Raw genomic sequence first — 8,960 nt, 5'->3', positions numbered from 1 at the left:
GGGTGCCGTCAAAAATAGGAGGCCTCCAGACGGTCTCCCTTTATGACCCTTGATATCTGGAGTAAAAAAGGGATGATATCCTGTAAAACTACCGACAGGGTCAACCGCCCAGGTCTCTTGAAAAACAATTATATGGAACATGCTGATAAAAGAACACGAGTCCTGGGCATCCAAGTGTTTATAAATCCCAGCGATATTCCACGAGAGGAGTCGAAGACACCCAGAGGTCACAGGGAAAACATCCAACCCCTCCTGCCTAACGGCCATAGGGCGGTCTTTAGGACCTTGAATGGCATGGCGATAAAAGATGTTATAGCCTACATTATGGAGGTCGGTAGAGGGCCACATTTCTTGCAATAAGGGGATCCCACTAGAGTGTATATGTGAGGTACCAAAAGGATATTCTAAAGAGGAGCCATGACCACGGGTGTTCGAGCAAACAGGATCAAAAGGATTAGATTGTCATTGCTTATCTGCAGAGGTGAGTTATGGTACCCAACGGGTGGTCTCTCTTACCATATGTGATTTATTAGCTGCTCCTGCCAATGAGGGCATCAAACTAGATCTCTCAGTCAATTGGACAGTGGCAGGAATAAACGCAGATTGAATATTTGCTTGACCTGTGGAGTTAACATCATCATAGATCTTAATTGATTGCAATATACAGTGAGTTGGAATCCCCAATTGTGCAACAAATTGGGGCACATATATAATATGGAGGATACCACTGGTGATACAGATTCAATTAAAACCCAGTTCTTAGGACTATACAAGACCAGAAGTTCAACACATAATATATAATTTATTAACATTTTATTAAAGCGCTCACAAAGCCTGCGGGCATCAAGGCGCTGTTACAGGAATTCTTTTTGTTTTTTAGTTGCGTACTTCTTTTTTTTGCCTTAGTTGCGTATTTATAATGCGCTTAGGATCGAACCTGTGTTGCTTCTGTCATCTTGCTTCCAAGGCGAACACGTTGCCTGAGCTATCCACTGGTGATAGTGGGGGACTCGGAATCTACTTCCATAGAGCTAGCAAAAAGGTTCTAGTTAAGAACAGGCTCTCAGCTGTGGGATTCATTTCCTTAATTTTAACCAATTTCCCCAAAAGTGACGCATTTCCAAGTTCCTTACAAAAGGGTTTCCTAGTCACATTTGGTATATTCAAATTAGGACCGTGGGGGTTGAGAGCGGAAATATATCCTTTTGCCACATTGAAGAGGTTAGCATAGTAGGACACTGGGACGAGGAACACAACAAGAGCTACTCATTTGGCAACGGCTTCCCATTATTTGGATTTGTACGGAATGAGACAGGCGCGGCTGGGGGTGCAATGGCGGCGTCAGGACAAATACATTTATCTATAGGTCCATCCAAAACCACCTGTGTAGTAGTGCCATCACTTTGATCTCTGGTGACCAATGTATACTCATATGTAGTAGTATGAGATTTACAAGGAGCAACATCAGTGTGAGGCCGAGAGGCGATGGTATTAGTTAATTCAAGGTGACTGGCTGTGGATGGCTTATTCATAGGCTGACACCTTAATCGCTGTTTTATTCCTTTGCACACACAGGAGGGACTGTCCATCATCAACAATTAATTACGTAGCGCAGCAATGGCATGCTCCTCGTTTTCTGCAGTTACTGTCACCGACTCCTGCAGACAAACATTGATTCCAACGTTAGGAGATGTCGTAGCTTAGAACCACGTGGCTACAGCAGGCTGGCATGTACTAATTGTTTCAACCTGTCCCATCTGCGTATCACCAGAAGGAAATATAACTGATGAAACCCAGGGCAATAAAACTGGAGCACTGGGGCACTCTGAGTCCAGTGAAGTTTGGATAGGATCAGAGTTGCAACCCAATATTTTTTTTAGTTCACATTGATCCTCCACCAAATTGGTACATAATAAGAGAGTATCCAATTTGTACATAAGGACATTTGACGTTGAAGCACAGTGTATATTCCCATAGGATGGTATCGATATGATGCTAACATGTGTAGAGTTTGCAGCATCATTGTCATTATCAATGCCGCTTGCACTACGTGTGTCTTCAGAAGGAGAGACCAATTTTTCAATGTCAGGGCTAGCAGAAAGGTTGGTGCCAATAATCTTATCATGGCCCAAAATGGTAGATCACAGTGAGTTTCTGTGCAAGGTGAGACAGAGATTTAAAAGAGATTCATTGTTGTCTCTGAGCGGGGAGGTAAGAAGCGTACTATTTCCTGGATTTAAAATGCCCACAAAAGATAATTGTTCAACTTATGGCCCCACTTCACCCAATGGCGTAGCATTCTCAAAGAAGCCAGTAATTTTATATTTCCCATCAACTTGGGATCATTTGTTTTTTTTTGTACGCAGAGTCTTTATAGTGTTAGCCATCATAACAGAGGGGCCGCGGGGCAGTTTCCCATTGCGAGTCATCCCACTACGTAAGCCATAGCGATGCTGTTTATGGTTCTTCATAACAATGATAAGTTTATCAGCAAATGCTTACCAGTACAGGAAGAGGGTGGTGCAGAGAACATCGGCCACAACTCCGGCAGGTCCTAGAAAGCAAACAAGTGGTGAGCAGGTGCAAGTGGATCTAGGTCACCTGGCCTAAGCCCTGCCCACCCGATGCCTTCCTGGTTGCCGCTCTTTTGGCCTATGCCCCACCCATCTGGTGCCTTCCTGGTTGCCGCTCTTTTTCCCTACTTAAGCAGCCCTCCAGCCTCTTTTCCTTTGCAGGTGGGGAGCAGGTGCAAGTGGATCTAGGTCACCTGGCCTAAGCCCTGCCCACCTGATGCCTTCCTGGTTGCCGCTCTTTTGGCCTTAGCTCTGCCCACCTGGTACCTTCCTGGTTGCCGCTCTTTTGGCCTAAACTCCGCCCACCTGGTGCCTTTCTGGTTGCCACTCTTTTTCCCTACTTAAGCAGCTCTCCAGCCTCTTTTCCTCTGCAGGTGCAAGTGGATCTTCGTCACCTGGCCTAAGCCCCGCCCACATGATGGCTTCCTGGTTGCCGCTCTTTTGGCCTTAGCTCCGCCCACCTGGTACCTGCCTAGTTGCAGCTCTTTTGGCCTAAGCTCCGCCCACCTGGTGCCTTTCTGGTTGCTGCTCTTTTTCACTACTTAAGCAGCTCTCCAGCCTATTTTCCTCTGCAGGTGCAAGTGGATCTAGGTCACCTGGCCTAAGCCCTGCCCAACTGATGCCTTCCTGGTTGCCGCTCTTTTGGCCTTAGCCCCACCCACCTGGTGCCTTCCTGGTTGCCCACATTTTTAGCCCTGCCTCTTCCTTTTGCTCTTAACTCTTAGATCAAGGGCGTCTCTCACACGGGCATCTGAAGCAAAGGGCAGATGAAGAAAAGGGCAATTCTTATTTGGGCCTGTTCAGACCAGAAGGACCCAGGGCCCGAACCCGTGCCCCGACAGCAGGTAAGCATGCACCAACATGTGTTTACTCCCTCTGTCCGCACAGGCCATCCCCACTTCCGTTCCCCTGTGATGTTCCGTTGTGGTCCCACTTTCTCACATACAGGTGTTGCCTGTTTTGCTTGATTCGTCTACCCAGCTTCCCCTCCCTCCCTTCCAATGCTCTCCCCCCCCTACACCCTACCTCTGCAGGCATCTGTTCTGATACATTCTGGTTTCACCATCAACGTCTTTTGCCAATGCTTGGATTTGATTTTTGACTTTATTGACTCATGGTGCGTCACCCGCTCTCAATTCTCATGCTGGACCTCCCCTGCATCTTGTACTCCTGGTGGCCCTGAATCATGGTGTTCCCATTTTCATCTTGAATCCTACCTTGTGTTTGCTGTTCTCTCGCAACATTATGTTAACACATACTGACTTACTACTGACTTCTGCAATTGTATTCGCTCTCCCCTCTTGCTTCTCCACTTTTTCACTGCTCACTCTCTGTTCTCTCATCCTCTATTTTTCTTCATTTTCCTATCTCCTCCCCTCCTCTACTTTCTTCTGTGCACCTACTCTATCAGAATTGTCCTTTGACCTAGTATGATAGCCACCTTGTTTGTCTCCTCCCCCCTACCCTTCTTGTTTTCTCACCCCCCCTCCCCGCTCCAGCACTATCTGAAATGTCGTCAGGCCTACTACGTTAGTCGCTTGTTTTGTTCCTCCCCTCCCTTTCTGCACCCCTCTCCCTCACCTTCTGTTAATCTCCGGCTCTACCAGAAATGTCATCAGGCCTAGTACGGTAGTCGCCTGTCTGTTTCCGTTTCCTTCCCACTCTCCCCCTTCCTTCCTTATCTATGTCTTAGATCTTGCACTATGCGAAATGTCGTCAGGCAGAGTATGATGGTTAATTTCACATTCTTATTGTTCATGGCCTGTAAGCATGTCATTGTATTTTCCCTTGTTCCCTCCCTTGCCTTGAAGCGCTTTGAAACACATTGTGTATGGGCACTATATAAATAAACTATCATATCATATCAAACTCCACCGAGATGAAAGCTGCGTATACCGCTTGTGGTGCTGCCCCTTTAAGGGATGTGACACGTGGCGGAGTGATGTTGCACTCTGCCGCGTGCACTATAAATAAAGGCCAGGTTAGTGCGACCGGGGAGCCTGAACACTACGGACGTCTGTTGGCTGAGGCTGTGGGGTGTGCCAGTGGGCTCACGGGCATCGCGAGGAGGTGCAGACCAACCCCCAACAGTGGCGACGAGGATGGGATGTCGCCCGGGCCCAGCAGTGATTACATTTACAATTTTTGAAGCGGAACGAAGGAGAGACTTTGTTCGTTCCATGCCGCGGGCCGGGTGTCTACCACGCAGCAGATGGCCATTTTGTCATTCAGGCAGTGGATGATCATGGTGCTCCGGAGGGGCCCCTGAATGCCATCCAGGCCTAATTATTTGATATATTAATAGCGGACAGCTATCTCTGCCCACACATGCCTACATTTTGCATTTTTTTCCATTTTTGGGCGAAACACACCGAGTGAAGTCGAGGTGCTGGGGAAGACTGCTGATTCCTGCTTTGTCCCTGGACCTCCCTGGCTCAATTTTTGGGACATCCTTGTTGGGCTTTGGCCCCATTTGTGGAGTTATGCAGCTGTAGGTCACCATCACCATCATTGTCATCATCATGACTGGGTGCTGAGCTCAGGTCACATTTCTGGACTGGTGTACTTCGTGGCCTGGAAGGCCTGTTGGCGATCATCATCACCATCATCATCATGACTGGCTGCTGAGCTCAGGTCAGGTTTCTGGACTGGTTTACTGAATGGCCTGGGAGGTCCGTTCTGGCTGGGTGAGTTGCGGCCCCTGCTCCTTCTAGCTGGGGTGCCTGTGCGCTTAACCCATGACTGCACCTGGTGACCAAGATGGTGGACAACCTGCAGACCAGCAACTACCTCAAGGTCAGCCTCCACCTGTGGCCCAGCCAGGCATTCAGCCTGCACCTCATCATTGCACAAATGCAAGCCCCAGCGGCGCTCCAGCCAATCCCTGAGTTTGATGTCATGGGCCCTCCATCCAGTCTGGGGCCTAGATGGAAGCGGTGGATTGACCGCCTCGACATGTACTTCAGGGCTTCCATGGAGACCAACGAGGACAGTAAGTTGGCGACACTGCTATATGCTGCGGGGCCTGCTGTGCAAGAAATATTAGAGTCCCTCCAGCCTGCCGATGCCTCTTATGATGCAGCCAAGACAGCTCTCCGCAATCACTTCATTCCCTTAGCCAACGCAGACTATGAACGCTTTGTGATGTTGTCGGCTCGCCAGAAGGAGGATGAGACTCTGGACACATTTTACGGTCGTCTCAGACGCCTGTCACTGGCGTGTGCATGGGGTGACCCAGAGGACATGATCAGGACCCTGCTGATCCAGTCTTGCTCGTCGGGGAAGCTGCGGTGACAGGTGCTGAGGGAACCCAGGACCACCCTGGCTCGCATCTTGGAGTTGGGACGCTGCCAGGAGGTCTCAGAGGCACCTGGCACCAGAATGGAGGTGGGCACACGTCCCGTGAAAGCGGAGGAGGTATGTGCGGTGGGGCGTGGCAGCAGAGGTGCCAGGAGACCCAGCGGCAACTTCCGCGACAGGGGCGGTAGAGCTGGAGAAGCGTGTTAGAAGTATGGCTACGACCTGCCCCACCCTGCAGAATCTCCAGTGGTAGGAAAAACCTGTGGGCATTGCCGCCTTGCTGACCACTACGTGCAGGTGTGCAAAGCATCTCTGCCAGTAATGGTGGCCAAATGCCCGGTGCGGTCTGGCTTCCTTCGACAGTCTCACCCGCCCAATGTGGCCCAGGTCAACCAAAGGGAGGAAGGTGCACAGTTGGACGAGGAAGAGGAAGAAGAGGAGGAGAACATCTACTTCGTGTCGAGTGTGGAGGCTCTCAGGTCGAGAAGTAGGCGACAACCACGATGCATTGTTGCAGTGAATTAGTCTCCGGTCCTGGTGCTGGTAGACACAGGTGCGTCTGTCAACGTGATGGCCCCAGGACATTATGATGCCGTGGACAGCCCACCAAAGCTGGCCATCCCTAGAGCTCGCATATTTACATTCAGAGGGTCCGAACCAATTCCCCAAAATGGGGCGTTTGTGGCCAAGGTACAGCATGCTGGGCCAAGGATTACAGCCCGATTCTACGTGACACCGGTCAGTACCAACACACTGCTGAGTTGCGGAGGCCCTGGGCATCGTGAGTTTTGCTTACGCTGTGTACCTGGAGGACATTCATGACCTGCTAGACAAGTATTCTCGCCTGTTCCAGGGGATAGGACAGATGGCTGGCAATCCGGTGAGGTTACACATCGATGAGTCAGTGCAGCCCATCGCTCTGAAACACTGCAGAGTGCCCTTTCACCTAAGAGACCTAGTGGACAAGGAATTGGGCAATTTAGTCAACCTGGACATCATTGAAAAGGTGGAAGGTCCCACACCATGGGTGTCCCCTATTGTGGTTACAAGAAAGCCCAAACAACCCAACTCAGTAAGAATCTGCGTCAACATGAGGCTCCCCAACAAGGCTATATAGAGGGAGCAACACCTAACACCGACCATTGATGACATTATCACTGAGCTGCAGGGGGCTTGTTTCTTCTCAAAACTCGACCTCAGGGCCGGGTATCACCAGGTCGCTTTACACCCAGAGTCAAGATACATCACGACCTTCACGACCCACAGAGGCATATACAGGTACAAAAGACTCAGTTTCGGGGTGTCATCGGCGGCCAAGGTATTCCAAAATATGATCAGAGGCGCCCTGGCAGATCTTGATGGGGTATTGAACATCAGCGATGATATCCTCGTATTTGCAAAGACTGAGGTAGACCATCCACGCAAGCTGGCCAAGAATTTTGAGCGGCTACAGTTGCTGGGCCTGACCCTCCATCAGGAGAAATGCGAATTTCTAAGGCCAACCATCAAATTCTTTGGGTTCATGTTCAAAAAGGGTGGCGTGTCCGAGGATCCAAGGAAAGTGAAGGACATTAAAGAGGCCCGCCTCCCAGAGAATGTGTCCAAGGTGAGGAGTTTTCTAGGGATGGTGACCTACTGCGGATGATTCATTAAGAACTTGGCATCCAGGACAGAGCCCTGAGGGCCCTCACCAAGAAAGAGACGGTGTGGCAGTGGGGCCCGCTTGAGCAGGGAGCGTTTGAATGAGGCGCCCTCATGGCGGATGACACAATGGCATTCTTTGACCCCGCCCTCCAGTCGGAGATAATCATGGATGCCAGCTTGTTCGGCCTGGGGGCCATGTTGACGCAGATTGGCCCTGATGACAGCGTCCGCCCATTGGCGTATGCCAGCAAGGTGCTGTTGGACACCGAGCAGCGCTATTCCCAGATCCAGCGGCAGGCCCTTGCTGTTCTGTGGGGGCGTCCTGGACAGACCCGTGACTGTTGTGACTGATCATAAGCCTCTGCTCCCCATTTTGGATGGGTCATCCTCGAAACCACCAGCGAGAATTGACTGTGGATGCTCGCACTGCTTGAGTACGGGGTCTCGCTGGTGTACAGACCCGGCTCCAACAATGCGGCGGACTACCTGTCCAGCCACCCGGCGAGCAACAGTGGAGACGCACTGGACGCATGTGTGGAAGAAGCAGACGACCACGTGCAGATGGTGGTGGATGCAGAAACCCCAAACGCCTTACCACTAGAGGATCTGGAGGCGCCGGCTGCCCAGGATGAGCGTTTTCACATCCTAAAGACCGCCATGCAACAGGGATCGTGGAAGAGTGTGCTTGAATCCTTGGCGGGGCACACGCAAGAAGAAAAAAGGGGTGGTAGAACAGCTTTGGAAGGTGAGGGAGGAACTATCATTCTCTGCCACAGGTCTCATGCTGAGGGGCGACCGGATCGTTGTCCCACAAGCCAAGATTAAGGAGGTCATAAGTCTGGCCCATCAGGGACATCACGGGGCTGTGAAAACCAAGGCCCGACTACGCTTCAAAGTGTGGTTCCCCGAATTGAAGCGGCGAGTGGATGAGCATGTGGCCGCATGCATCTGGTGCCAGGCGGCTTCCGCTGCACAACGAGAGCCGGATATCGAGGTGATGCCCGGAGGCACATGTACGTGGGAGGTGGTACATGCAGACTTTGGGTCCGCCACGCAGGGCACCCACTTCCTGGTGGTGGTAGACAAATACTCCAGATATCCGGAGGTTGAATTCATCGAGTCTGTGGCCTTTGAGCATGTGGTGGTGGCCCTAGAGAAAGACTTCGCCTCTCACGGTTTCCCTCATACCCTGTGCTCGGACAATGGGGCGTCCTTCCAGTATGAGCGATTCGCTGAGTTGATGGACGGTTATGCGGTTCAACATCGGAAGATCACCCCGCTCTGGCCAAGAGCCAATGGGGAGGCGGAAAGACTAATGCGGACTCTGAACAAGACGTACCGCATAGTGAAAGGCCAAGGCCGGTGTCTGAGAAGAGCACTCTACCAATTTCTACAGGTCTACCGGTCCACTCCCCACACAGGGGTGGCCCCGGTGGAAGCGCT

The sequence above is a fragment of the Ambystoma mexicanum genome, chromosome 1p (genome assembly GCF_040938575.1).
Source record: "Ambystoma mexicanum isolate Mex_15411 chromosome 1p, UKY_AmexF1_1, whole genome shotgun sequence".
Classification (NCBI taxonomy): domain Eukaryota; kingdom Metazoa; phylum Chordata; class Amphibia; order Caudata; family Ambystomatidae; genus Ambystoma; species Ambystoma mexicanum.
Note: the sequence above shows the minus strand (reverse complement) of the source record.